General features: G+C 45.9%; 1 protein-coding gene and 1 long non-coding RNA gene across 3 annotated transcripts in view; one reads left to right on the forward strand and one right to left on the reverse strand.

Moving 5' to 3' along the window:
- Positions 1-525: 525 nt before the first annotated feature.
- Positions 526-22,694, reverse strand: LOC116965681. Its single transcript, XR_004409552.2, has 2 exons — positions 22,099-22,694; positions 526-1,288 (listed from the first exon to the last, which is right to left on the reverse strand). It is a non-coding gene; the product is annotated as an uncharacterized LOC116965681 (long non-coding RNA).
- Positions 21,821-27,868, forward strand: part of RAI2 (retinoic acid induced 2) — a 47,719-nt gene continuing 41,671 nt past the window's right edge. The window contains exons 1-2 of one of the 2 annotated variants that reach the window (XR_006164951.1): positions 21,821-21,926; positions 25,933-26,059. The gene's annotated coding sequence lies outside the window, so the exon portion shown is untranslated. Of the gene's footprint in view, positions 21,927-25,932; positions 26,060-27,868 lie in introns of those variants that run through there. The other variant, XM_042788764.1, reaches the window with a different exon arrangement.

A 27,868-nucleotide genomic window follows, 5' to 3' on the forward strand; every position in this document is an offset into this window, starting at 1 on the left:
CCCCCCAAGCTTTTCTGGGGAGAGGGGATTTGGACGTGACATTGCGAAACGAGGCTGGGAGGTTGCAGGTTCAGTCGGTGCACTCCGAGCCAGAGGCCCTGGGTACATCCTGCCCGTCCTGTCCCAGCAGCACCATGCGTGGACCACGAGGTGCAAACTGAGCCGCTCATCTGCCAGCTGTTGCCCAGCATGGCACGCAGATGAGACGTTCATCCCAAAATTATTATAATCCCAAACACATCTATGCTCTTCGGGACGCAGAAAAAAGCAAAACAAAAACAACAACTAGGGGTAAAAACATACAAAATACCCTTTAGACCAAGCAGTTATCTGGCAAAATGCAGGCTAAATATTTTGTGGGGTAATGTTGATACCAGTGTTGGCAGATGAGAAAAAAATTTAACCTTCTATCTTGACTCAATTCCAGCTCAGGTCATTTTGCTGTTTTTTGTGTTGCCATTTTCATACACAAATACCCTTTGGTGTACGAGTGAAAACAAAAAGGAAATTAAACACACCAAAACATGATGTCTTGGCAGCTCTGCAATTTATTTTGGAGGAGAGCTGGATTTTCTGGGGCACTGCAGGATGCAGCGCTCCCTGCTAGGGCTCAGTGCTGCTCCCTCCCCCTGCGCTGCAAATTCCTGAACGGCAAAATCCTGGATCCTGAGCAGCTCTGGTGGAAGTAACGTGTGAGGTGATGGGAGCATGCACAAGCTGGGGTTGAGGTTGGTTGTGGATAGTTTTCTCATTATGACTCACAGGCTGGAAAAGTCCTCTGCTGCGCTGTGGGAGCGGAGCCACAGCCTTCGGCTTCTTCTGCAGCAAGCAGGCTGGGGTGGGAGCATCACACCCCACGCTGGGGCAGGCAACCGAATCTGCCTAAAAGGCTCGGGTTTACCCTGCTGTAGGGGAATGAAGGGTGACCCCGAAACCGTGGCCCTCCAGTGAGTCTGCCAAGAAGGTCGGGGGCAGGCGGCCAGTACTGCCCCACCACTCAAAGGAGTGGGAAGGAGGCACAGTGCCATCTCAAACGGAGATGGGAGGGTGATGGCAGGTGACAGGGATCTTCCAGAGGGATCAGCCTGGGTATTCCTCATGCACTGCGAGCTACCCAGCAGGACGGAGAGACGCGGAGTATCCTTGCTGAAGGGACGGTCGTAAATCAGCCCGTGACACCAGCTAATGAGGAACACGATGAGGGGTGAGAAGCTGAGGGTGGCTGATAGTAGACAAGGCTGATGCAGCCGGGAAGGTCCTGTATGGCTGGGAAAGTGGCTTGTAGCCTCTGTTGGCCATAACAGACAAGGTTAAAAGGATCATCCCCATACCCTCCCTGAAAATATGTACCTTCAGCAGACAGTAAATTCTGACAGCTCAAAAGGGTGAACTTTGAAGAAAGCCATGAGGACATTGGAAACAGATTACATCTTTTTTTCTCAGAGGAAATCTTCAGGACATCTGGAGGACAGCTATAAAATTTTCCTATTTTATGCTTTAATTACATTTTGAGATTGTTAGGCTAAGCATCCTGTACTTTAAAAAAAGCAAACTTCATGCTCAAAGTATACAGAAAATTGAAAGATCTACCGAGAACTGTAGCTATGTTTTGGTTAGTTGTCACTTGTAACTCAGTATATTATAAATAATGGAAGAGGGAACATTAAAACATGAGTTCCAACAGTTTTCACCAAGAGTCCAACAAAGAAACAGACTATAGGTGTTGACAAGAATTGTTTGGTGGAGAATGATATTGCATATTGCAGAGGCTGTGAACATCAGCTTTACATAAACTTCTTCCATATGAGACGTTAATCAGGACGGAGAACTGAAGGATCTGAAAACAATCAACATTTCTCCTTTCAAATCCCTCATGTTCAGCGTGAGGAGTTCGTGATATCTCTGTGTGATGGGAATGGGGGACAACCGAGGGTGGCCATGGCCAGGTTGGAGGTGGGCGCATCTTCTGAGGTGTGTGAGGCAGGTCCTGAGCAGAGAGCCCCGCGCCACCCAGGCTGAGCCAGCTGAAGGAAAAGGCTTGCTTGGGGTAGGGGTGCGGGAGCCAGGGAAATGAGCTTCTGAACTAGGGTGAACGAGACCTGAACAAGCCTGGGACAGGTGTTTCAGTGGTAAAGATGAATAAAAGAAGGAGTAAAAAGTGCCTGGGAGGTTTAAAAGAACAAATGCATGGGGGAAACCAGCAGCAAAGGAGGCAGAGCTGCAGATGGACACATGCAGCTTAGATAAAGAGATAGATTACTATGGCTCCTGCAAATTAATTTTGGTGATATATAAAAGTATTCACGAAGTTAATGTAATAGCTATAGGCAAAATATGAGTGTATCTTCAAATACAGTGATATGAATGTATTTCATAAGTCTATGACTATATATGAAAATATATAAGTATGGTTTGCATATCTTTTGAACCAGAATTGGAAAGGAAGGAGCAATTTTCAGAAAAGTAAACAACTGTATTTGGCAGCTTCTAAGAAAGATTTCAATTTTTCATTTTCAAATGACATTTTCATAAATGCAAAATGCATTTAAAAAAAAAAAAAAAAAAAAAAAAAAGAGGCTGGTTGCCCAATTTACCTTTGTATAAAGATCTAGCAGTGGAATACAGTTTGATTGCAAAATATATGCTGTTCCCAAGGGAACTGCTGCTTGAAAGGACTCACTAGCTGTGATTAGACTGATCAGACGATCATTTGCTCTCATCTTAAGCTAGTATAAAGCCAGAAAAAGTCAATTGGCTTGAAGGACCTGTGTTACGGTCACCTGGCAAGATTCTCTTCCTTGGGTAAAAAGGACCAAAACAAAGTTATTATGACCAGAGTATCGCTCTTAGCTCAGAGAAACACCTCGGCTGAATTGAAGGGCTGGATCTGCAAATGTGGTTGATATCGCCTTGTGACATGCCCATTTAAACCAGCAGTGATTTCATCCATTTGTGTTAGGGACAAAACTCACCTTAAACCATGGGGCACAGCAAGTTCCTATAGATAATGATTTTTTTTTTTTTTTTTTTTTTCATGGTGCTAAACTGATTAAGGCAGCACCTCCCCAGGAAGGCTCAGGGGCCGTGCCCAGATACCTGTGCCTGCCATCATCTCTAGTCCCTACCAGAGAAGGCCACCGGGCTGTGTGTATCCCTGCTGCTCCAAGAGCCTGGCACAGGGATGCTCTGGAGGCTGGTGGGACTCTCTCACCCTCGCTCCCCCTCAGCCCTCGCCACCGGGGCTGGATCTCCTCTCTGCTTACACCTGTGTTACAGTGGGTGAGACCTTCACCACATAAGATTTGGGAATGCACCACTGAGGGCAATACTCCAAATTATCTATACATTTTTCATGTTCTTTTCTTTTTGTCCCTTTAAATGCTCTTGGAGGATATTTGTGGAGGGTTTTTTTGCTTTGTTTTGTTTTTCTTTTTTTTTTTTTCCTGCAAAACAAATCTGAAAGATTAATGCAAAGTCAAGCAATCTTATTTTACTTAAACAAAGTCACTAGCACATATACTTTCACTCCCCACCTCTTGGGGAGTGAATATTTATACACTGAATTCTGCAATAATAATTTAACTCCAGTGTGCCCACTGCTCGCCAGAAATGCCAGTGCTACGCTTACTCTTTCAAGTAACATGGTGTATTTGGGACTTTAAGAGAGTGAAGCTGCAACAGTCCCCACACTGGAGTGTTTATTCCCACAAGTAACTACATAGAGCCAGGCAGGAGTGCCTTTGGAGAGTTACAAGTGTCTGTGCTCTGCAGAATGAGGCTCGGGATCAGAAAGAGAAGAGAAAATCTCTTGGTAGTATGCCCAGCTTTCTCTCCCACTCACAGGGTTGTCACCACGTAACCCCAACCCGGGGTCTTTCTCATCTTACATGGCCACAGAGGTGTGTCTCTGCCTCTGGGCTTGGCAACTGTGCTACATACCAGCTACTTTCTCCCCCCAGAAGTCTAAACTAAGTTTTCCTTTCCTTGACCTTTGGCCAACACTCACTGTCCTACCATAAATAATTCCCCACCTTTGTTTAAACTGTTAAACTGAAGGTATTTATTGCTTGTCATCATATTCCCCAGGATTTTCCTCTCTCTGCTAAAAATACTGGTGATCTGTAGTCACTCTTCATAAGTCTTACCCTCCCATCTGCCCATCTTTCCATCAGTTCCTCCTGACCTGACCACACAGACAAGTAATGCATTTTCAGCCAATCTACAGGGAAAATGAACTCATCCCTGGAGGGATGGAGAAGGAAGAACATAGTGGCAGAGCAGAAGGCAGGCTAGTCATGCACAGCTGGCAGAGCCCACCAGATCGTCACCATTTTCACTTGACAAGTAGAGACTGATCCCATGCAACCCTGCTCCCAAACAAGGCTATTATACCCAAGATGCAGAACAGTCAAATTTCATTATCCCTCCTGCAAAACATATGGAGGAAACAAAATATTGGAGGATACTCCAGTGACAGCTAATGACATTACTGAAATTACTATAAATATCATCTTTAATCTAATCAAAAACAGTATATCAAAGGCATTAAAGCTGCAGATGCTTACTGTGCCAGGGGGGAACCAAATGAAGCCTTACAGATGTGTCATACTGTGAAGTTATATTTGCATAATAGAAAATGAATGCTGGTTGTATCTCAGATTTCTACTGCTTTTTAAACCAGGGGGATCTGAACATTTCATTTTAGTGAAGATCTTTTTAGGTAGCCCAAGGTTCAGGCAGACAAACAGAAACACAAATCAGCCTCAGGCTTGACAAAAAAATTCCCAATGAATGGTCACTTTATCCCTTGCTAATTATTACCTGGGCTACTCTGTCATGTATTTAATTAGCATCATTTCTCTTGAAAGCACATTTTACTGAACTGATGCTGACTGTGGGGTGAGAACCAACAAAGTAACATCAATCAGTTAATTAACTAGTTAACACATTTCCTTCCTTCTTAATTTCTTAATTTTCTTTTTCATTTAGCTTCTTCTAGGGTCTGAATTTCCAGGAGGTTTGTTTCTGGGCAACTGGAGGTAGTGATGGGTGAGAGCAGCCTTACCGACATGACCTTTGTGATATTATTTTGCTATTGTAGGGAGTGCATGCTTTTGTGCCCTCGTGGGGTCTATAGCACTGCAGTGAACACTTCTGGGAAATAAAATAACAGGTTTACATTTATTAAACACAGGCACAATCCTGCTTACTGCTGGAGAAATGAACAGAGGCAGCATAACTCCCACCACTGGGCTCAGGTTTCCCCCCCAGTGTATACAATAGCAGGAGATGGTCCCAGACTTCAGCACAGTGCTGTTTCCTGAGATGGAATATCTCCAAAATGGCAGAGATACAACAACTTTGAGCTTCTACAATCATGAACCAAGATACACCAAGTGACCTGGGTAATGCACTGCTTCTCTCACAGTGTGCTCCCCTATGTCAACCAAGAGTGCTACATTGCTGGGACTACTGAAATCTCATTAAAACAGAGAGAGTCTAATAACATTTTTCATTTGACCTCATTCCAGCAGAAGGTACAGAACTAAGAAAAGAAGAATCTGGTGGGGGTTTTTGCTTTGCTTTAGGTTGTTGTCTGTTCCTCTATTTGGTCATGCCACTCAGCAGTGCCTCCCTCCAAAGACTACTTAAACTTTGACGATGTCCTTCCCTGAGCTGTTCTGGTCTCCCAGCAGCCCTACCTCCAGCCACTCTCTTTTTGATCACACTCCAGCTTCCCTCTTTGGTGGGATGAGAGTAGCACTTGTTTTTGGTAAAGCAATCCAGTTCCATGTTACATGTGGGTGATGCTGGTGTAAAGTATCAGCCAAGAGTTTCCCAGCCACCCCATGCAGTTGGGCTACAAGGAAGGAGGCGCAGGTTCAGCAGCAGTGCGTTTTGTCTCCCCCCACTTAGCTCTTTGCAGGAAGATTTTGGCGTTGTCCTAAATGTACCATGGTGGGAACATGCATTATCAGGGCAGAAAAGGGTGATATGGTCCTGGTAACTTGGCATGAGTGTTGTAGAGATCAACCCTGTGCTCATAAACCCCAGTAGGAGTATTGCACTGAGCAGGACAGCAGGGCTCTGTCTTCATGCGGTGGCTGAGGATGGATTTCACTAGACTGAACACTAGATTTTACATGGCACGGGGCCCACATGTGGTCTCTACTGGAAAAAAATGGATTTTGCCCTAAAAGATTATGTGCCTGGACTTATTTAGGCTGCAATTTGCATGAAGATCTTCATTTTAAAATAAGTCCCCCAAAAGCACCAGGAAAAGAAAGAGGTTGACTGGAAAAAGGATTTCTGTTCAGCCTTAATTTAAAGTGGAAAATAATGTTTGTACTGCTGTATATTAGAAGGATTTGAGATTATAATATAGAGTAGGTTAATGGCAGTTTCATAATGTAATCTGCTGTTGAATTCTGATTTTAGCAACCATCTTTCCTCGTTGGTTTTAGAAGGTCTCTGTGTTTCCGTAAACTCCAGCAGATTGAGAGAGTTCAGAGTTGAAAGCTCAGTGACTTAAATCCCCCATGCTGCTAAATGCTAAGGCTTAAGAGAGATGAATAACTGCAGTGTGGAGTCTGTTATACACCAGGACTTCTCCAGCTCCCTGAGCCAGCAGCCAAATCTGTCCCAGGGATTTGCACCCTGGCCCCCACAGGCTGCTGCCCATGGGGTGCCGTACATTCCTGCCTCCTTTGCAACATCCCTCACCACACCTACGCTCGGGTAACTCCCCAGAGGCAGGACACACCAGCAATTTTACTGGTAAAATTACTTTTTAACATAGCTGTTTTCTCCACCTTCAGCAGACAAGAATGTCAAAAGGCAAGCCCTAGAAATGCAGGTCACATTGCGCGGTGCTCCTGGGCATCCCTTTCTCTGGGGGGACATGGGCTATGGGCAGCCAAGTTCTTCTCGGTGCCTGTTTTCTCAGAGGGGGCAGCAAGCACACAGCAATCTGCTGGTGTGGTCCTCACAGGGACCCTCCGTACATGTATCCCAGACCGTGGGCTGGTTCTCCTGTGTGCTTTAAAGGGTTGCTGAGTGTGTTGTGCTCCATTAGGAGCGGATCTAAGGTGCAGAAACACCGCGTCGCATTGGGGTTTTCCAGCTACGTGAGAGGACATGAGCCAACTGTGCCTCTTAAATGATGCTTTTAACTCAGCTTGACTGAAAATGTTGACAGACACAATGTGGATTTAGTACTTTGATACTTATGGGGAAAGACTGGGGAAGGAGAAGGGGGGATGTCCAACTGTTTAGAAGGAGAATATTTAAGGAAGATGGAGAAGAAGAAGCAGTCGGCAACTGGTATGCCTAACCTACAAATGTCAGCTTTACAGAGTGAGTCAGTCTAAAAATAACCTCCAATTGTCTCCCAGCTATTCCAGCAGCACAGCGAAAGCGCAAGTGGTTGAGAAAAATCACCAGAGGGGGGAAGAAGGATTCTCTGTCTGGCTTTTTTTTAAAAAGCCTATGCTTTTAGAAATTTCTGATTAAAGAATGAAGCAAATAGCAGGCTCTCAGAAGTCTAGATGTAAGTTAACCTTGTTTAATTGTATTCACTCTGTTTATTTTGCCTCTGTTTATTTTACCTCTGAAAGGCAGCATAGGCTGAATTCCAGATATTCCCCAGAACACTGTAAATGTAAAATATGGGTATCCTTGCAGAATTGCAGGAGAACATGCCCCTCATCCAGACTAGACTCACTTTCTAGATGCAATATTTTAAACAAGAGTATTGAATATCTCTCCCTATAATTTGCATGCTTTCTTTTTAGCAGTCTCCTTGTTCATTTACACCCTATGAACTATTCCTTTCTCTTTTCAGTGATCATTGAAACACAGGCTGTCTATGACAGCATTAAATTGATCCATGATAATATTTCAGAATCATTTTTAATGCACGATCCAGAAATCTGTAGATGTTTGATTCCCCCCCCCCTCCCCCCCCCCATCTAAAGCCATTGCTCTACAACAGGTGCATTCTGGCTTCAGATGTACTAAGAGCCAGAATAATGCCAGCACCGTTCCATCCCTGTGCACTACCATTTGGTATAGCAAACCAACCAACCAACCCAAAAGGAAAAACCCAAGACATGTGACACTGTAAAAATACAAAGAAAAAAGCTTTAAAAAGACATCAAAACTAAATACTTCTCCAATGATGTATAGGACTGCTGCTTACCTGCAAATGTTCCTGAGATGGAACATGCTGCTGGAGATTAGAGGAGCTGTTTCTCCTATTAATGCTACATAATTCTTTGACTTAAGGTCTCCCTCCCAGATGGGAATGAAGATGCCATGGGGTGTCTCCACTATGGAATGGGATATTTACCAGAAGCTGAGATTTTAAAGAGTTAAGACTTGAAAGTGCCATTTTTTGGACTTAAAATACTCCTCATCTGCAGCGTTATATTCCCTTTTTCTACTTCGTGAGTAGAAAAAACCTCAGCAGGGCTTCTGGCATAGACTCTCAATGTCTGGTGGACCACAATGGTATATGCTTTGCCATTGCAAGAGCAGACCCAAAAAGGTCAAGCTTGCTACTGGTGGGGCTGCGGCTCAGGAAAGATCAGCCATGAGGTGTGGAAGAGCATGTGATGAGGGAGGCGAGGTACCAGGAGGGGGGATGCTGCACTGAAAATATGCTGTGCCCTGGATGGGATGGTGTCAGGGGCTGGTGTCCCTCTAGGACCAGTTCCTCAGCTGGTGTGGAGTCATAAGTGCTGCTCCGTGATGGGTTTTTGCCAGTAGTAAGACCAGTCTCTCTCCTGCTAACACCACGTGAGCAGGTCAGGTAAGGAGGACATGAATTGTAGTGTCACACAAGTGACTCTTCCTCATGGGGAAGCAGGCTTAGGCACCTTCATACATTTACCCTTACCTGGGCTGTACCAGGCTTTAATGCCCCATGGTAGCATGCTGAATGCATCAGAGCCTGGGAATGCAAGGACAACGCAGAACTAGTGGCAGTAAATCGCACATATGGGCACACTGGAAAGAAGCAGCACAAACCGCTATTAGGTTGTTAATCGATTATTTGAATTTTCCCCGGATTCACTGGAATCAACCCCAGAGATGGACTCACATCATGGAAATACAGCTAGACTTGGGCAGACCACCAGGTTTGGGCTTCAGTCGTTCAATATTTCAATGTTGCGGGAGCTCCATATGTGGCTCAAACATGCCAGATGGCCTAAAACACACACTGCCCTAAATACTCCAACACCTCTCTCGTCCTGCAAAGCCACCGAACACCAGGCACATAGTAAACACAGAAATTAATCCCCTTGGATGCAAACTAGCAATGGCAAAATCGAGTACTTGGTTCAAGAGATCAGTTCTCCAGTTTGTGTGGCAAACTGATTTGTTTTACTCACTGATGCCCACTTCCCTAGTTCATTTAAATAACACCTCTCGAGGAGGGATGATGGCAGGAAGCTTTGGTGACTGAGAGCCAGACCTGTTTGTATTTACATCATTGGTCTGAATCCAACAGAGACTGATAGTGAAAGAAAATATTAGCCATCTGCCCAATGCTTGACAGCCTTGCTAGCAATAAAACCAAGAATGGATTAGATACAGAGGTTGTCTGAACATCCTTTGTTAGGGTTGGCCTTCCAGCTTGAAGAGCGGCTTCCTTGACAAAACGGGGCCATTGGCCCTCTTGCCACCCTTACCACCTGCTGTCAGACTAGTGGGCAACTCCAGCAGTCTGCACCAGAGACTCAGCTTTTATGAACACTGACTTGTTACAAATACTGAAGGAAAAATACTGAAGAGGGGAAAAAATGGTTCTGTATAGGCCATTGCTCTTTTTGGTGATGCACCACACTGTTTATGAACTAACAGATGCCACACAATGTCCAGTATTTATGGCAGCACTTATAAAGGCACAGTTGGAAGGTAGACCTTGCCCATTACTACATTACTGCAATGTTCTTCCTTGCCAAAACAGAGTACTGTATTTTAATATTTTCTACTTGCAATTACATTTTACCACATACTAAAATGCCTCAGCTGTAAAGACAATACTTTATAGCCTTAGACCTGAGATGTAGATAGTTCCCATACAGGAACTGTCAGCACCACCAGTGGATGCACAGGAGGGGGAAGGCAGATGCCTATAGCTTTGCCTCCCCTTTGCCACTGCAGCTACAGCAGAGGGGCTGCCTTACCCCGCGGGTCACTCCTCTGCCTAACAGACTGCCTTTGAAACTGCTGTCGGTAATGAGAGACTAGCGGGGCCCCACTTCACTAGTTAAAAACTCTCTTCTTGGTTGACTGAGTCGATAAAATATCTTAAACCTGATTCAGAGGGTGGGTACACCTGAGAACAGATGGTGGTCTGGAAGCTGTTGGGCTTGTAGCAGAATCCAGCAGCAGGGATGGGTAAGGAGAAGACGGTGTTCCCATGCCCAGATGGACAACATGGCCCATCTCCCCTGGCTTGACTCAATACCACGCTGCTCACCTGGGAAGCAAGGGGAAGGGCAGCATTCCACACTATGGACTGAGATTAGGTCCCCTTTGTCCTCTGCTGTCCAGGCAGAGACCCCCAGCCCACGTCTGTGTGTGTGCGTGTTGGGAGGGCACACGTGTGTGCTGGGGTCACAGGCCCAGCCCTTTGCAACCTGCCAAGAGAAGTGGGCAGGAGGAGCTGCAGAACTGATTGCTCCCGGTGGCAACTGGGTTCCCCACTACGTGGAGCGTAGCGGGCGGCACCGTGCTTACAAGCAAAGCTGTTTCAGCTGTGAGTGGTTGTTGGGCAGCAGCGTATTTGTCTCTGCTCAACTGGGCCAGTGCATGTCAATAAACAATATATCCCTTGACTTTCACATAGCGTTCCTGTGGCAAAACATTTGCACTGCCTTTTATTGTGTGTCTTGGTCAGAAAGATCCCCACCACAAATGATGGACTTAGATTGTACCAGCTACACTTTATCACATAAGGCAGCAATAAATGGATGGAGAAGCACCATGCCTCAGGACAATTTGGACACTGTGCAAAGGTCACTCTCTTCAGACCCTAATTACTCAGCAAAAGTGACATTTAAAATGCATAGCATTAGAATCATAACAAATTTATTTACCTCGTCCCTTACTGGGATCATTTTTGCATACATTACACATTTGATATATTGCACGCTATGGAGGTCAGAGTGCGTTTGCATCATAAAATAATGTCTTGTTGGAATCACGATGACACGGGGTGCCAGGCTGTGAATATTACTCAAGCACTGGCTGCTCTTGCAGGAGCTGTCACAAAATCCCAGCAACCAGAGCAGGCCAACACTCTCTGAGCTTTGTAGGAAGACAGTATGGCAGCTGTTTTAAGGGCAGGTAATATTGCAAACTTAGTGGGAAAATAACATGGTGAGATCTTCTAGAGAGTGAAAAGAAAGTTGCAGCAAGAAGTATACATAAAAACATGTGCATGTGCATCTCCGACTCAGTTCTGAACCATTTCTTCAGTGCAAGCATTGATATGCACATATACATTTGTGTATATTTATATATCTTTCTTTCTATTGCATGTATATATGTGTATATCTCTGTTTCTTTCTATCCCAGAAGACACTGTTCAAGACAGTATTTTTTAGGAAGTGGATACTCTGCTCATCTAACATGTCTAATAGGTCTTTTCTCCCTCTCTTGCCATTAGACTTCAAACACTGCATTTTAGCTTCATCAGCCTGAAAACCACATTCACCATGAGAGCTGTTATCATAGCACCTTTATGTTCCTATTTGCTATAATATGATTAGTTGAAGGCAGACAAGCTAAAAGCAAGTTCAAATAAGAATTACTTCAGGTAGCCTTGGTATTCTGTATTTCGCTTATGTGCATTAATTTCTTTTGTTCATGGAGTTATTTACTTATCTTTTAATGTACTGTGGGTCACTTGGAATTGTGTGCCATATGGAGAAAAAAGGTTTTGTGACTATAATCATGACAGCCTGACATCAGTGCCAGAGACTGAAGCTTGCCTTCTTAACTGAAGATGAAATAAATCTAAGTAGATATTTCTCCATGTGTTTAGATACCTTCTTCTACGCAGAGACTGTGGAGGACCAAGGAGTCATATGCTCTCCTAAAGCATGCAGAAAATGTTTCTTTGCTTCTTTACAAGGCCTGAACCAAAGCCTACTGGACTCCTTCCAGTCCATTGAATTTTGGGTTTTTTGTTTTGTGTTGGTTTTTTTTTTTTTTTTTTTTTTTTTAAAATTAAAGCTGGCAGCATGTCTTTGGCAAATAATGAATTTGTCAAAAAATGTAGTTTTGAAGAAGCAATTTGCAGAATTGAGTCCAACTTGGTAAACAGATTTAGCTGGGAAAGCAATAGAAAACATTCATAAGAACATAACTGAGACTTTCCATGTTTTTCTTTGGAAATGATATATTTGTTCCACCCGTGACATTATTTAAAAGCTACAAAAAGGGGTCTAGGCTGGTTAGACCCTGTAGAAAAATCCTCTTTCTGTTTGGTTTTACAGACTGGCCACTGAACAGATGTGCCCTATGCAAGCTTCTAACTCATTTCCATTCAATCTTCTCTGTTCGTATCATTTTTGCTTGCTTCTTGCTGCCCATCTTCATAATTTCCAATGCTCCTTCCTGGCACAGATTCAGCTGAACAGATTCTAAGTTACTAATCTCCAAATTCATTGCAAGCAAAAGATGCTGCCATTGGCTGGCAGCGACCTCTTACATTATAGTTTATGCAAAATTCAGCAAACACTGGTGGCTTGCTGTGCTTTCCCATGTTGATCTCAAAGCACGCTGTAAAGTAGACTAGAGGCAAAATCTGTAACCTGTCTGAGATTTGCCAGTGGGCCAAGGTATTATTTCCTCTTCACTACACATAGGAAACTGTGAACAGACAAAACGGACTTGGCTCTCACCCGTAACAGAGCCTTCAAAGTGTAACCCTTCAACCTTTCCACGCTGCTGCCAGCTAAACCTACAGGACAGTATCCCATGCCTCTGTCAGGCAGAATTCCCTCTGATCAGAGCAAGTCAAGTCAGCAAGGGTTGCATTTTTCATTGCTGCGTTGGCCTGTTGCTGATCCTGGCAGATGTGTGAAGAACATTCCAGCCTGAGACCAGGACCAGACCCCAAGCTCTTGGTTTTCCTGGACATCCCCTCTCTGAGATCCCCAGTGCAGCACCCGGATGAGCCGTGCCGGGGGCTGGATGTGCGTGTGTGTGTTGGGCGGAGGCTTTTGCAGGCGGGAAGGCCGGTGTGCAGACTGGCATCCTTCTCCCTGTCCAGCTGTCACACTCCTGGCCAGATCCCTCGGCGATGCCGGCGTGCCGGTGCTGCATGGAAGCCGGGAGGACAAGAGTGGCTCCCCACGGGGCGGTTTCGTTTGCGCTGCGGACCAGGAGCAAGCTCTGGAGCTGGCTGCCCTGCTGGTTTTGATTGACTGCAGCTGCTTGTTTGCTCTCAGCTACGTTGCTTTTGGAAAGTCTGTCCGTTTGACCTGTCTGCCTCCTTCCTGATGCTGAGCTTCTTCTCAGCTGCCTCATTTCCTCCCTGCGAGCATAACAGAGGCAGCCTGAAATCTCCCTGCCCGCTGGGCTTCCAAGTGACTTTCCATCTATTTAATCTATCATTAAAACTTAATGCAAGGACTTCCTTTCAGAAACAAAAAAAGATAAAAAAAATCAAGGCATTCCTTTCCTTTTATGATGTTGCCTGATTTTTAGCCACTAGGCCCAGATACTTGTTTGACAGCTATAAATCAGGAACTCAGTCAAATGCCCATACCAACAATGTATGTACAGGAGTTTCCCTAGGACATTTCTATCTCTTTTTTTTCTTTTTTTTTTTTTTTCCTTCTGCACATCAGGAGTGAATGACATAATAGTGGATACTGGAAATAAACTCTTGAGCAGTGGAAGGGCCATCATTAGTGCTGACAAAAGCAGCTTTTGAAGCTGAGTCAAGATCAAATAAATGAGAACTGGTAAGAGAAGCTGTCGTGTTTATGAAGAGCTTATGAATGTGAGGTTCAAGTTAACACTTTTTTTAATCAGTTAACTTTTGTGATACTCTGTATAGATGGGTCAAAGCTGAGGGTTTCCATTTGATTTAAGCAGAGACACCTTCGTCCCAAATTATTAATTATTTCTCCTTGCTGGAGCACAAGGCTTCCCCCAACTTGCTTCCAAGATGTTTAACTGTAGTCATCACTATCCTTTCCCTTCTCTCTTTCACAGCTCTCCCACACCTAGACTTCCCCACTGAAAGCACCTGGCAGGCCAGCCTCACCTCAGAAGTACAAGGACACACAGAAGTACAAAAACACAAGAGGAGAGAGCTAGACTGCTCTTTTCAACAGGGCTATTTGTCATGATATCCCTACCTCCACAGCCAAAATGTGCACTGACCACAAGGACCCTACTCTCACCTTAATCCATGGAAGAATTTAATTAATCTTTCAATATTGGCAGGCGAACAACATTTCCTGAAGAGAAAAATAAATGTTAATTTCCAGAAGTAATTAACAGCCACTGAATGAGACTAAAGGGCTTTCATCAAAATTACCAATCAGCTCAAATTTGAAGAGATTCTCTCCTCCTCATTGCTTCTTCATCTCATTCAGCCAGTCCTGCTGAATTAGTGCCTAATAGAGTCTCAGACATATTCATATCCTGTCAAATTCCCATCCTCCCAAGGAACTGTCCCTTTCAAATGGTAATCCAGAGGGCGTATGATGTGCGTTTGTTGCTATTTCGGATTTAACAGCTGGCTGCATTGCACCAAGGGTAGCTGTGGAAGCTTAAATAAGGGATGTGTGTGTGTGTGTGTGTGTGTGTGTGTGTGTGTACATGTATGTGTGTAAACGCCTACTCTTTTGCAAATGATACCCTTTATCTTAAATAATGCTCTCTTTATAACCCTTTGCAAGCTCATTCCCTTTTTAGACCACCAGGGATGCTGAAAGAGAGTGGTGCAGCTTTACAGCGACCAAGAGAAACGGCCTCACCCCAGGACTCAGCCGTGCAACTCCTTTCTCAGACAAGTTCCTGCTCAGCAGGTGACTAAGGCCATCATCAGTACTGGGGTGCTGGTGGCCCCTGTGAAGACCTGAAGGTTTACAAAAGGCTCTCTTCAGGCTATCCTCACCTTGGCCAAGTGCAGGACAGCTCCAGGGGGTTACACATTATTACATGGCTTCAGATGTTCTCAATGCAGCTCAGCACCCATGCATCAGGGTGCCTGGGCAAAGGGACGGACAGTCTCAGAGCTGGTCTCCACAGAGAAGTATCAGGACAGAGAGTAGGAGTCCTCCCAGGTCAGTGTAGGATAAAAGGTTCCCTGCTCCTGCTTTGCTAAATATTTCAGGCATGCGCCAAAGACTCATGGTGTTTGAAAGGACATTTCCACTGAATCCAGCTGGATCTGGCCCTGTAATATGGAAATCTTGGGGGGACCCCATGGTGACAACCAACAAGGAGAATTTCCAGTGAAACCTTTCTGCATGCTGAACCAGGGCACTTCTGGAGACAGCACTAGATGGGCACAGAGCATGACCTCTGTTAACAATATATACTACATGAAAGCCAATAATTCTGGCTAAACCATATTCAAAATAGGATGCTTGAAGCAAAACTAATGCATTATTCACTGCTTGTTGGGAATACAAGAACATTGAGATAGGCATCTGAGCCTTGGGCCTTTACTGAGATGTACTGTACATGGGCTCAGCGAGCTTGTGGCAGTACAGTGACTCTCACTGCCGTAGATTTTTCATTACTAATAGTATTTAAAATCTTGCCCTGTGATCAAATAAAACCAAAAATATGTGTGTATTATTCTTTGCTTTCTAGTCATATACAGTGACGAGAGATGTTTCTAATGCTATATTCATTTCATTGGTGTAAAATATGCCCTTCTTCCACCTTTACATTAAATCAGACAAGTATTTGGTGAAAATCACAGGGAGAAATAGTGCAAAAATTGCCAATTTCTCAGTAGGCAGCTGAAAACAATTCTGAACAGAGCACCAACATGATCAACTCCGACACAACATGCAGACCCTGATAACATAGTGCTTCTCAAAAATAAAGACTGTAGAAGAAGAAGAAAAATGTTATTTTATATACTCATGATATGGAAATAAAAATCTTTATAAAGCACTTCAACACCCATTGTGAGAGCAGCATTGTAGAAAAATCGGTTTAGGATTCCCCTAATTGCACGTAGGCAGCCTGCAGTATAGACACCTGCCTCTGAACTAATTGCTATCTGGTCCTTTTGCGGTCAACAGAGAAACACAGACACTTGCAGGAGTGATTTATCTCTTCCTAAAGTAGATGTCTAAGAAAGGTCAAATGAATTGCATCCTAAAAGTGCCTATTTCTCTCCGCTGACCATAAAGGTTGAAGAGTGACTAGCTCAGATGTAAATTAATACACCATAGACATGCAAGCCTGTGGGTGATGGGGAGATGGCGGGTGCTGAAGTGCACCCCTATACCCCCATCTGCCACAGTGGAAAGGTCTGTAGATTAAAGACAGACAATTCCTCCTCTTCTTCCCCAAAGACAGAGTTCCAGGTTTTCATCAGATGAGATATTTTTGGCTCAAGGTGTTTTGCCGTATATCAGCTGAAATGGTATTGTATGCCCAGACCTGCCCCACAATATCATGTCAGACAGATAAACTTATTTTGCAGGTGCTGCTACAAAGAAGAATCTCATGCAGTTTTGGATCCCAGCAGTTCCACCAAGCAAGCATGATTTACAGCACTGGTGAAGCCTTCTTGGAGCCAGAAGCAGCTTGACTGGATCCCAGTTGCCGTTTAACAAGGTATGTCTTGCCAAAATGGTTTTGAGGCCAACTTCTGATCCTAGCTGCTCTTTAAGTGCAATTGCAAATTGGCTTTAGAAGCACATCTTTTTTTAGGGCAAAATCTCTTTAAGAACTCTTGGGGTGCTGACATAAGACCCACTTTCTGCTGGAAAACATATTGAACTGTAAAAAGCAACATAATTATATGCATTACTGTTATCCAAAATTCTCACTTGTCACTAGCTTTCCTGTGGCTTATCCTTTTTAAAAGCCACATAATAATGTACCTGGCTTATCTGTGATATCTTTGCTCGTCTCAATAACTGCTTTTAGGATAATCAAATTATGATATGATTTCTAATGAACACTCATATATTTAATTGAAAAGAGAAACAATTTTAGAATGGCATTACCTGAAATCACTGTGCTTGATTTCAATATCCTTGACTTCGTATTTTTCATGTTTGATCTCAGAAACATTGCCCAAGAAGGCAACGCTTGAAGTTCAGATGATCTCAGAAAAAAAAAATTTTAATCATGAAAGAAAAGCCAAAATACATTCATATCTGTTAGCATCTGCCCTTATTATAAAGTACTTTTAAAAATACAACCAGATCAGGCTGACAATCACTGCATCAAAAATCAGTAGGTACTATGGTCACACTACAAGCAACAAAGCTGAGCTTGGTGATTTATGATAATATCACTAAAACCTCTTGATATATTTAGCAAGTGGTAATGGTAAAGGTTATAATTCCTCTGAGGGACAATAGTGATGAAATAAACCATGAGGGTCAAGTGGATTATGACCTTGTGAAAACTCAAATAATGGAGATGGAGCTTTATAAACTTCCTTATAATAGATAATGCCTTAAACAATTTTAAAGCTGCTTAGTACTCAATTCAGACTTGCCACAGACTTTCTACTGCCTATATATTATTAGAGGAAAAGCTGAAAATTAATTCTGTCACTACAAATCTTGCATCTGCTCAGAACCCCCATTTTAGGTGTGATGAGCACTGTTGCTGTGCACCGAAAGTTCGCAACAGGTAGTGTGTATGCGACCGTCTGTCAGTTCTCCCCACCCAGCATTTGTAGTGTGGGTGCTTGTATAGAGTTTGTGATTACAATTTAAAGCTTGCAATGCATCCTGGATTGCTATGTTAATAATCACACCTGGCAGCATTAATTTTGCTACTGTATAGTATTGTCACAGGATCAAAGTGTTTCTACAAGATCAAGTAACAGGGCAAGATGAATGATACTGCCGACTGTTTTACATGCTTCGCAAAAGGAAAAAGTAACAGCCCCTTGGTATGCTTATCAGCACAGGCAAGACATAAAGTTTATGCAAATCCTCTCTTTATAGTTATCTTAGCCACCCGACTTAAGAACAAAGCTTATATGGGAGTTCAGAAGTGCCACATGCCTGAATACATGTTGAGACTCAGGTGGAGGTGGAGCAACCTGACAGGCAAATGGTGACTATCCTGATCTACCTGAATATGTTTTCCTGCATAAACACTGTGGAAACAGTATATAGGATCAGTCCCATAAAGGATTATGTCCACAAATCACTTGACTAAGGTCACTCATATACATAATTTGGGCTCCTGCATTTTAATTTTTGCTGTAGTTTGCCTCCTGCGTGTCAACACACCTCACCAGAGCAAGTTTTTCTCCTGGCTTTGTACCAAGATACAAACTATTGAACTGGTAAATTCTGGAGAAGATACATGGATAAAGCAGCCATGCTGAGGCATATTTATACAGCTTTATAGAATCACAGGATGGTTTGGGTTGGAAGGGGCCTTAAAGATCATCTGGTTCCAACCCCCCCTGCCACAGGCAGGGACACCTCCCACCAGCCCAGGTTGCCCAAAGCCCCGTCCAGCCTGGCCTTGAACCCTTCCAGGGAGGGGGCAGCCACAGCTGCTCTGGGCAACCTGTGCCAGCGCCTCACCACCCCCACAGCAAATAATTTCTTCCTTATATCTAATCTGAACCTAACCTCTCTCAGTTTAAAACCGTTACCCCTCACCCTATCCCTACACTCCGTGATGAAGAGTCCCTCCCCATCTTCCCTGTAGGCCCCCTTTAAGTACTGGAAGGCCGCTATAAGGTCTCCCTGGAGTCTTCTCTTCTCCAGCCTGAACAACCCAACTCTCTCAGCCTGTCCTCATATAACTATAATTTATACTTATAGCCATATAAACCAATGCACAGAAAAAAATTCCTCTGTCAGAAACACAGAGAAGTATTTGAGGCCATGCTATCTCAGCTTCAAAGGCATGGAGGAAGAGGGTAGACAAGAAGACGACATAATGTTTACCCACTTGTGTAACAGCCTGGGAGAGTATCAGTCTGAGATGTGAACAGGGCGATCAGCTGCTATTGACAGAGGGATTTTTGATTGATTTTAAATTAAGGTCACTGTGCCCAGGTCACAGCTAGATTTGATTATTTCTGTCATATTTTATAAGGGTGAGAGAAACTTCTTTGCAAACAGTGTTTCTTTCTCTTCGCTGACTCATTGCATAATGATTGTTCTTCCAGTGGGCTTGGATGCTTCCGTGCCATGTGTTGGTACAGCATTGCCACTCTCCCACCAAAACGAGCAGACATCTTCTTCAAAAACTACATTTTGAATAACAGATTTACACTATTGAGAGCTTATGACATCAGCACCAACGCCATCCTCTCCGCTCCTTCCCAAGAGTGTCAAACAGCAGGCTCATGATTTCATACCTGTACATATTCCATTCCACACACGATGTCACACAGTCCACACCTGCCTTAATGAATATGTTTGACAACAACCCCTCCAGTTCTTGACAGAAAGGTAGTAACATAATCCAAGTACTCGTGTGACAGCTGACAGTCTTGAAACACTAACCCCTCCATTCTTCCAAAGTGGAACCTTTTTCCACTCTTAAACACAACAGTTTAAAACCAGTTTTTCTACTGCACATTTGAGGGACCACCTCCTCCTCACATTGCTGACTACCGTCCCAAGCAGCCCACTTGGCTGACAGCATTCCCAGTTGCCTCTCTGCTTGCTTACAACACTCCTCCGCCTTACTGTCCTGATACCTTCCAGGAAGCCCCTCATCTCTCTTAGTATTCAATTCTATGCAATACAGGTGTTGGGAAAGCCGTGGGCAGCACAAAATTAACCTAGATGTGACATTAAAACTGAGCGGTGTATTCACTGCTGGCAGGTAAACAGTGGCTATCAACGGGCACCTGGGGGAGAGTGCAAGAACAGAGCAAGTCGAGTCGTGAACCATTTGTGGTGGAGGGACCTTTCTGAGCCAGCTGTGATTTGGCCGCCCTCTGTGGATTTCTCTTCTGTAAGTTCCTCCATTCTCCTCTCAAAACGACATCGACTGCCTGCTGTCAGATGGCAAGGGGCTCCACAGTTGTGTTTGCATGAGGAATCACCTCCGTACAGTCAGGCGGAGCAGCCACCAGCTACCTTCATTTAATGGTCTCTGCTTCTTGTGCTGGCAGTCAGGGCCAGCAGCCCCTGCTCGCTCTCTCCGTGCCGCTCGAGAGTTGAGGAACCTCTGCCACATCTCCCCACAGGCACCTCTTGCCAGGCTGCACGTACCTGACTGGAAAGCCATTACAAACCACAGATCATCACTGCTAGCCTCCTCCGAGCCTTTTCCATCTCTACCGTGCCCTTTTTGAGAAGCATTCAGGGTGCAGGTGCACCACGGATTTACAGACTGGTGTAAAATCTGTTTTTCTCTCCATTGCTCTCCTAACAAGTCCTGACATTTGATTCACTCTTTTGGCCACAGCGAGCACAGAGCTGACATTTTCCCAGCTGTGCTCATCCTTGGTCTCTCAACCTGGGGAGAGTGATGGCCAAAATCCTTCTGTGCTGGTGGGTAAGAAAGAAATAACCAACTGCAACTGTGCAGTTGTGCTGTTTGCGGAAAACAAAACAAAACAAAACCAGAAACAAAACACAACCAACTTGGAATAACAGGAGTGGATGTTAAATCCCGAGATGCTACAAAATTCACTCTCAGGCAGCTTGACCTAAATTCCTATGGGCAATGAGGAAGCCACATATTTGGAGCATTTGAAAGAAAACTAGACAAATGCCCATAAATTATCCTATGGGGGACATTCCTGCTCTCTTTTGGAAGATGGATTAGGCAGATGACCTACTAAGTATTTTTTTTCTTCTTTCCCTAATTCCTACAATGTCATGAGTGCGCGTGCTTTACCCTTTCTTAAATCATAATCTGTTTGATCCGGCACCAGTCAAAGGTTTTGAAACGCCCATTAAACTGCAAGAGGAAATCTCGAGCGGTTTGCTAATATCAACAGAAATCCAGATGGAATTACAATCATCTTTTATGTACATTTGAGGGCATATTATGTAATACTAGCCACGGATTTAGTGTAGTGCACCACGCCTTCCAATAAGCTGCTGCTGACACTAAGAGCGATTTGAAACCTATGAAAAACTCTTTTGCCCTCGACAAAACCATTTTAAAGCCCAGAGTCCACGGTTAAGGGGCTTGGGATATTCAGTCTTAAGGGGGAATGGGGACAAGGGAGATCAAGGGTGAAAAAGACAGGGAAAAAAAAAATAAATAAAAAGAAGGGAAAGGGGGGAGGGAATAACAAGAAGTAGGAAATTAGAAATCAATCCGAGATAGCGGCAGAGAAGACAAGGTCAAAACTTCAAGCAAGCAGGGAGCAAAAAATCCATGAGATTTATTAGCGGGGATGACGCTGCCCGCCGCAGCATCCTCCCGGGCGCCGGGCTGGTTCCCACAGGGTCCGCGGCGGGCACGCGGGACCCTCCGCGGTCCCTGCCCCACGCACGCCGGCTCCGTGGGGGCGCGGGGGCGGGGCGGGGCGAGCGGCGCGGGGGGGGCGGGGCCAAGGGCGGGACGTCCCCGCCCCCTCGTCGCTCGCCCCGCCCCGCCCCGCCCGGCGCGGGGGGGAGCGGGACGCGGTACCGGGCAGGGCAGGGCGGCGCGTCCCCGGCGGCGGCGGCGGCGGCCGGGGCTGACAGAGGCGGGCGGCGGCTGCGGCCCCCATGGAGCCCAGCTAGGGGCTGCCGCACCCTCCGCCGGAGGTAGGTGCCGCGAAGCGGCTGCGCACCGACAACCCCGGGCGGGCGGAGCGGTGACAGGTTGGCCGGGGCGGTGGCGTTTTGCGGGAATCCCCCCCCCCACCACACACACCCCTTCCCTCCATACACACACACACCCCTCTTCTTCCCACCCGAGGCCGGGCTCTGCGGTTACCGTGGGGAGGGCGGCGGCGGTTCCGCGGTCCCCCCGCTTCGGCCCGTGACTATTGTTTCTGGTGGCGCCGAGCGGGCGCAGCGAGACCCCGGCGGCGGCGGCGGCGGCGGCGGCTTTGTGCGGGTTGTCCCGGCGGTGGGGCTGCGGCGGTGGGGGGGCGCGCAGGACCGAGGCGGGGAGAGGGACGGGGCGAGACTGCGACCGCACGGGCGAGAACCGCCAACCCTCCCCCCCGCCGCCACCTCCCCTCCTCCTCCTCCTCCTCCTCCTCCTGCCTGCGCAACTTCTCCAAAATCACGCCCGTGGGTGCGCGGGGAGGAGCGGCGCGTGCCGCGGTTCCCCTGTCGTCGTCTTACCGCCTCCCCCCTTCCCCACTCCGGTTGGTGGCTGTACTGCCCCACGGGAAACAAAACGCGGCGGGTCACAGCGGCTTTGAAGCGCCCGGGTCCGCGCTTTGCGAGAAGGAGATTAAAAATGTAGGGTGGGTTTCAAGATGGGCGGTAATGGGATGATTTGGGGTCCCTCTCGTAGCCGGTCACGAGGAGGAGGAGGAGGAGGAGGATTTACCCTTCCGAAGTTGGGGCAGAAATTCCTCCCGCTGTCTCCCGGCTTCTCGGCGGAGGCTGCCAGGAGGGCGAACTGTCACCTGCGTCCCCCCTTTTAATGGCTTTTTCTGGATGAGGCTGTGGCGGGGCGTGGGGTCATCTGCGCCGGCGTGGCGGTGCTCCGGCCCTGCGTGGCCGTGGGTGCCTCGGAGAAGTGTCGTGCCCCAGAAGTTGTGCGTCCCTCGGGGGAGGTGCTGCCGGCGCCCTGTGCAGCGCTCGCTGGGCTGTTATTCACCTTCTCTCTTTTTTTTTTTTTTTTTATTTTTTATTTTTTATTTCCCCCCCCTTTTTTTTAAGAGATTGGTTTGGCTTTCATTTAGTCACCGTTGCTGATGTTAGTTTTCTGGCATGCCGTTCTCCATCTGAAGGCTTTTTTAAAAATAATGCTTAAAATGTAAGATTAAAAATATATATATATTGTCTAATGGGGATGTGTTCTTAAAGAGGAAAGAGTATCTGGTTGCGCATTAATTCTTCAGGCATTTTCCATCTAAACTTGATGAGGAAATATTTTTTCTAAGTAACCTTTCATCTAATTTATCACTTGAAAATTGTCTCAACATTTAAAGATTTCCTCACAAATATGCTACTGATGGGAGCGTTTCAGGCATAACACCAGCATAGGACGGAAAAACAGCACGCTTACATTTTTTTTAATATGTAAATTTGGAAGAGCCTTTCTTTCCTTTTCATGACTCTGCGAGTGGCCCTGGTTAATCAGATGTAACTACAGTAACTAGTCCAGGAGGCCGCTGGCAGCCTGCGTATTTTCCTGCGCAGCTCTGCTAGGGCAGCCTCTTCGATTAATGCACCCTCGCTATTTTGTCCTTGGCGTCTCTGATGAATTTTGTAGCATTTTTGTGATAAGCTCCAATGGGACTCTCGTCAAGACGCTGAAATCTCTTTCACCTTCAGAGATGACTGAAGCCAAATTTGAAGAGGGGATCACTGCTCAAATTAACTGGAGAGTGATGCTGAATTTCTGCACGTACATTAAATTCTGGAGGCGCTCCAGTAGCCAGAGCTATCCGGGTCAAACTGGGAATCACCTTGGTGATGGGTTTTGCAGGGTGTCGATCGCTTCCTACCAAAAATGCAAGAGATAAGCTTTTCCAGCGCGCGTGGATTGTGTTGCAAGCGCAGGCTGGAGGGCAGAGCTAGTCATGTAGCGGGCACGCTGCCTGCAATGAGCAGGTCGCCCAGAACACGCTACAACTTCGGGAAGCTGGGGTTTGCTGTGCAGAGCCTGCAGCGGTGTGAATTACAGGGAAAAAATGCATTTGCATGTAACAAAGGTGGCTGGTTCATCTCCTGTGTAAGAAATTTTTTTTTTTTTAAAGAAGATCTGGCTCCCGTTTCTGCCACCAATTGCCAGTGTAGCTTTGGGCAAATCGTTTAATGTTTCCCTGCCTCCCCTCTGCTCATCTCTGCCTGTGACTGGCCAAGGGTTTACCTACACGGGCGTGTCGATTCAGACCCTAACTCAAACCCTTTACCTTCCCCACGTGCCCTGCACGCAGCAGCCTGAAGCCTGCGACAGGCGGTACCTGGCTGCTCCAGGGGGATACAGTTTGACATTCAAATGCTGCTGCCGGAGCCAGTAATACAGACGTAGCAGCCTCAGAACGATTCATCATTCTCTAATCCTACCCTTCTTCTAATCCAGTCATTCTCTGCTGCTAATCAAATCGCCCGGCATCGCTCGAGCGGTGTTTGGCTGCGTGCTCGCCCTCGTGTCGGCTAGCCTACGTCAAGGCAGGGAAGCGGTGGCAGTGACGATGGGCTGAGTATCACCAGCTCTTAGGGACAGAGACCGTCTGTCACTTGAGGTTTGTGAAATCCGTGGCACGAGAGAGGCCCGGTGTGATTTAGAAATACAAATCGTAGCTAGAGGGTAAATTGCAACAACATCACAGAGAAATGGCCAGAAAATGGCACCTCGGGCGTTCCTGCGCAGCCAGCTGTGTGCACATCGGGAGGGAACGGAGGTGGAAGGGTGCAGCTCCCTCGGCATAACAACAGCATTCTTATTTTAGCATGGAAGACAGCCAAAGATAAGGAGTGGTTGTCATCCGGCTGGTTGGAGGATTAAAAAAAAAAAAAAAGAAAAAAAGAAAAAGAAAAGCTATGTGGAAATAGAAATATTTTGATGTAGGTACTAAAGGAAAAAAAAAAAAGAAAAAAAAAAAAAGGCAGATAACCTTGCAAGTGATGGACTAGCCACATAAAGCTGGCAGTACAAGATTTCTCCCATAAAATCCAGAATGATCCTAATTAAGCCCAGACCCTGTTAAATGACACATGGCTTTATTTATTTCAGATGTTTTAGGTCCTAAAGATGGGGCCAAATGTGAAGAGTTTGATGTGGCAGATAGTTTAACCCCAATTACTTCTACATAAATCACGTGATTGTTACAGGAGCTGAGTACATCTGATGGGTACCCCAGAGCTACTGATAAAAAAATATATATATTTTTAAAAAGCAAACTCTGAAAAATCTCTGGTGGTGCGGGCGAGGGTTTGGGGGAGAGGGGTGGCCATCCTCTCTGCAGGCAGGAGGATGGGGATGCAGGAGCAGTTGCGGCGCAGCGTGCCCGCCGGTCTGTATGCACAGGCAGCTGAAATGGTGGCTTTGTAGAACAGGCAGTCGGAGAAAGGAAAGCAAAATGGGAGCTGACAAATGTTCTTGTTATGAAACTGGGATGGATGAATGATTTATGGGGGTACTTGTTTGTTTTTGTTTTTTTTTTTTATTATTTTATTTTGAGCGGAAGGAGTCAGTTGGTGATACGTGGTGCTAGCCACAAATGGCTTTGTTTTGAGATCAGGCTGCGCAGGGTCACACCTCCAAAAATGGCATCTACAGAATAACAATACAGTAAAACACTTATAAGCATTGCTTGCGTTTCATAGACTGTCTTCAGGAAGAAAAAGTTTTCCTTATTTTTTGTTCAAAGCCCTAGGCCTAAATTTTCCCAGAGGACTCTAGGTTTCAAAAAGGAGGTGGTTGTACTAGAGGTCCTAGGCTGTGGGGGATCGTTATTAACCTGTGTTGGTTCTCCTTGGGAATTTCCATTCCTGAGTTTACAGTATTGCCCATCCCTCCCAGGGCACCAAGCAACTCTGTAAATAGGCCACTCTGGAGGAGCTGCTCTGCCGGGTGATTTAATGTTGCTTATTAATTCTGGCTTTCTCTTTTCTTTTTTTTTTTTTTTTCTTTCCCAAACAGGTCTATCCATGCTGTTCTTTAATGTGTGGAGCAGCACTGTAACGTGGGTGGGGTGAGTTTGCAGGGTCACATCTGTGGGATTTTTCCAGTCCTGTGGGTGTCTGGGCGTCTTGCTGACCCCTGCAGCAGCTTCTGCTCCACACTCAAGTGCTGGTTTTGGGTGTGAGTGACTGGACCCCTCTGATCTGGACCTGCTTCCAGTACCCTTTTATTTTTGCTAGTTCATAGAATCATAGAATGTTTAGGTTGGAAGGGACCTTTAAAGGTCAACTAGTCCAACCCCCTGCAATGAGCAGGGACATCTTCAACCAGATCGTGTTGCTCAGAGCCCTGTCCAACCTGACCTTGAATGTTTCCAGGGATGGGCCATCTACCACCTCTCTGGGCAACCTGTTTCAGTGTTTCACCACTCTCATCGTAAAAAATTTCCTCATTATATCTAGTCTGATTCTACCCTCTTTTAGTTTTAAGCCATTACTCCTTCTCCTATTGCAACAGGCCTTATTAAAAAGTTTCTCCCCACCTTTCCTGTAGGCCCCCTTTAAGTACTGGAAGGCCACTATAAGGTGTCCTGAGAGCCTTCTCTTCTCCAGGCTGAAAAAGCCCAACTCTCTTGTAGGAGAGGTGCTCCAGCCCTCTGATTATTTTTGTGGCCTCCTCTGGACCTGCTCCAACAGGTCCACGTCTTTCTTGTGCTGAGGACTCTAGAGCTGAACACAGCACTGCAGGTGGGGTCTCACCAGAGTAGAGGGGGAGAATCGCCCCTCTTGCCCTGCTGGTCACACTTCTTTCAATGCATCCCAGGACACAGTTGGCTTTCTGGGCTGCAAGCCCTCATTGCTGGGTCATGTCCAGCTTTTTATCTGCCAGTACCCGCAAGTCCTCCTCCGCAGGGCTGCTCTCAATCCACCCATTGTCCAGCCTGTACTAATACCAGAGGGTTGCCCTGACCCACATGCAGGACCTTGTACTTGGCCTTGTTGAATCTCATGAGATTCACATGGGCCCACTCATTGAGCTTGTCCAGGTCCTTCTGGATGGCATCCCTTCCCTCAAGCCTGTCAACCCCACCATACAGCTTGGTGTTGTCTGTAAATTTGCTGAGGGTGCACTCGATCCCACTGTCTGTGTTATTGATGAAAATATTAAACAGCACTGATCCCAGTAGGGACCCCTGAGGGACACCACTTGTCACTGATCTCCATCTGGGCATGCTGCTGTTTGGAAATGCTTCTTTGAGACATCAGATATGGGGCTAAATATTCTCTGGAATTAACCAAAGAGCCTGGGACAGGTCTCCTGTCCCCTTCACCCTCTTCTGAAAAAAAAAAAAAGTGTCCTTCAGCATAGTGGCTTCCAGGTCCCTGTATTTCTTGCATTACCCTTAAAGTCACTAGAGAGCAGACACTATAGCAGAAGGAAGTCAGCTACTGTTGGCTTGAAGGGCAAGCAGGGCTTGGGTTTGGGTTCCCCCCACCTCCCCCATGACAGGCACAGATATCTCAGAACAAGCCCCAGGACTGACTACATTCATAAATGTCTTATTATCTTGCTATATTTGAGCCAGTGATTGGGGGTGAGCTCTGACGGGCAAGAGAGGCCAAGGAAGTTTGCTGCAACACCTCCCTGAGCTTTGGCGGGGCTGCTGAGGGCAGGTGCCACCCTGAACATCCTAGGCTGTAGCTCCAAATTCAGTTGATCAGGCTAATTTTGAAGACCAGTCTCTCTTCCAACGTCTGCATGTGCTTCAACCTTTTAATTATTTCTCTGCTTTTCTTGTGGAATGGAAACAAAGAGGTGGGAGAAGTGCAGTGACCACCAGGAGGGCCAAGAGGACAATGGCTCTCTCCTGCCCTGGCAGACAGCATGCTCCTCACAGCAAAGCCAGGTTGTTTGGAGGAGTGTAGGTCTTGCATTCCAGCAAAAAATAATTCGT

The sequence above is a fragment of the Tyto alba genome, unplaced genomic scaffold, assembly GCF_018691265.1.
Source record: "Tyto alba isolate M040663 unplaced genomic scaffold, T.alba_DEE_v4.0 Super-Scaffold_14, whole genome shotgun sequence".
Taxonomy (NCBI): Eukaryota; Metazoa; Chordata; class Aves; order Strigiformes; family Tytonidae; genus Tyto; species Tyto alba.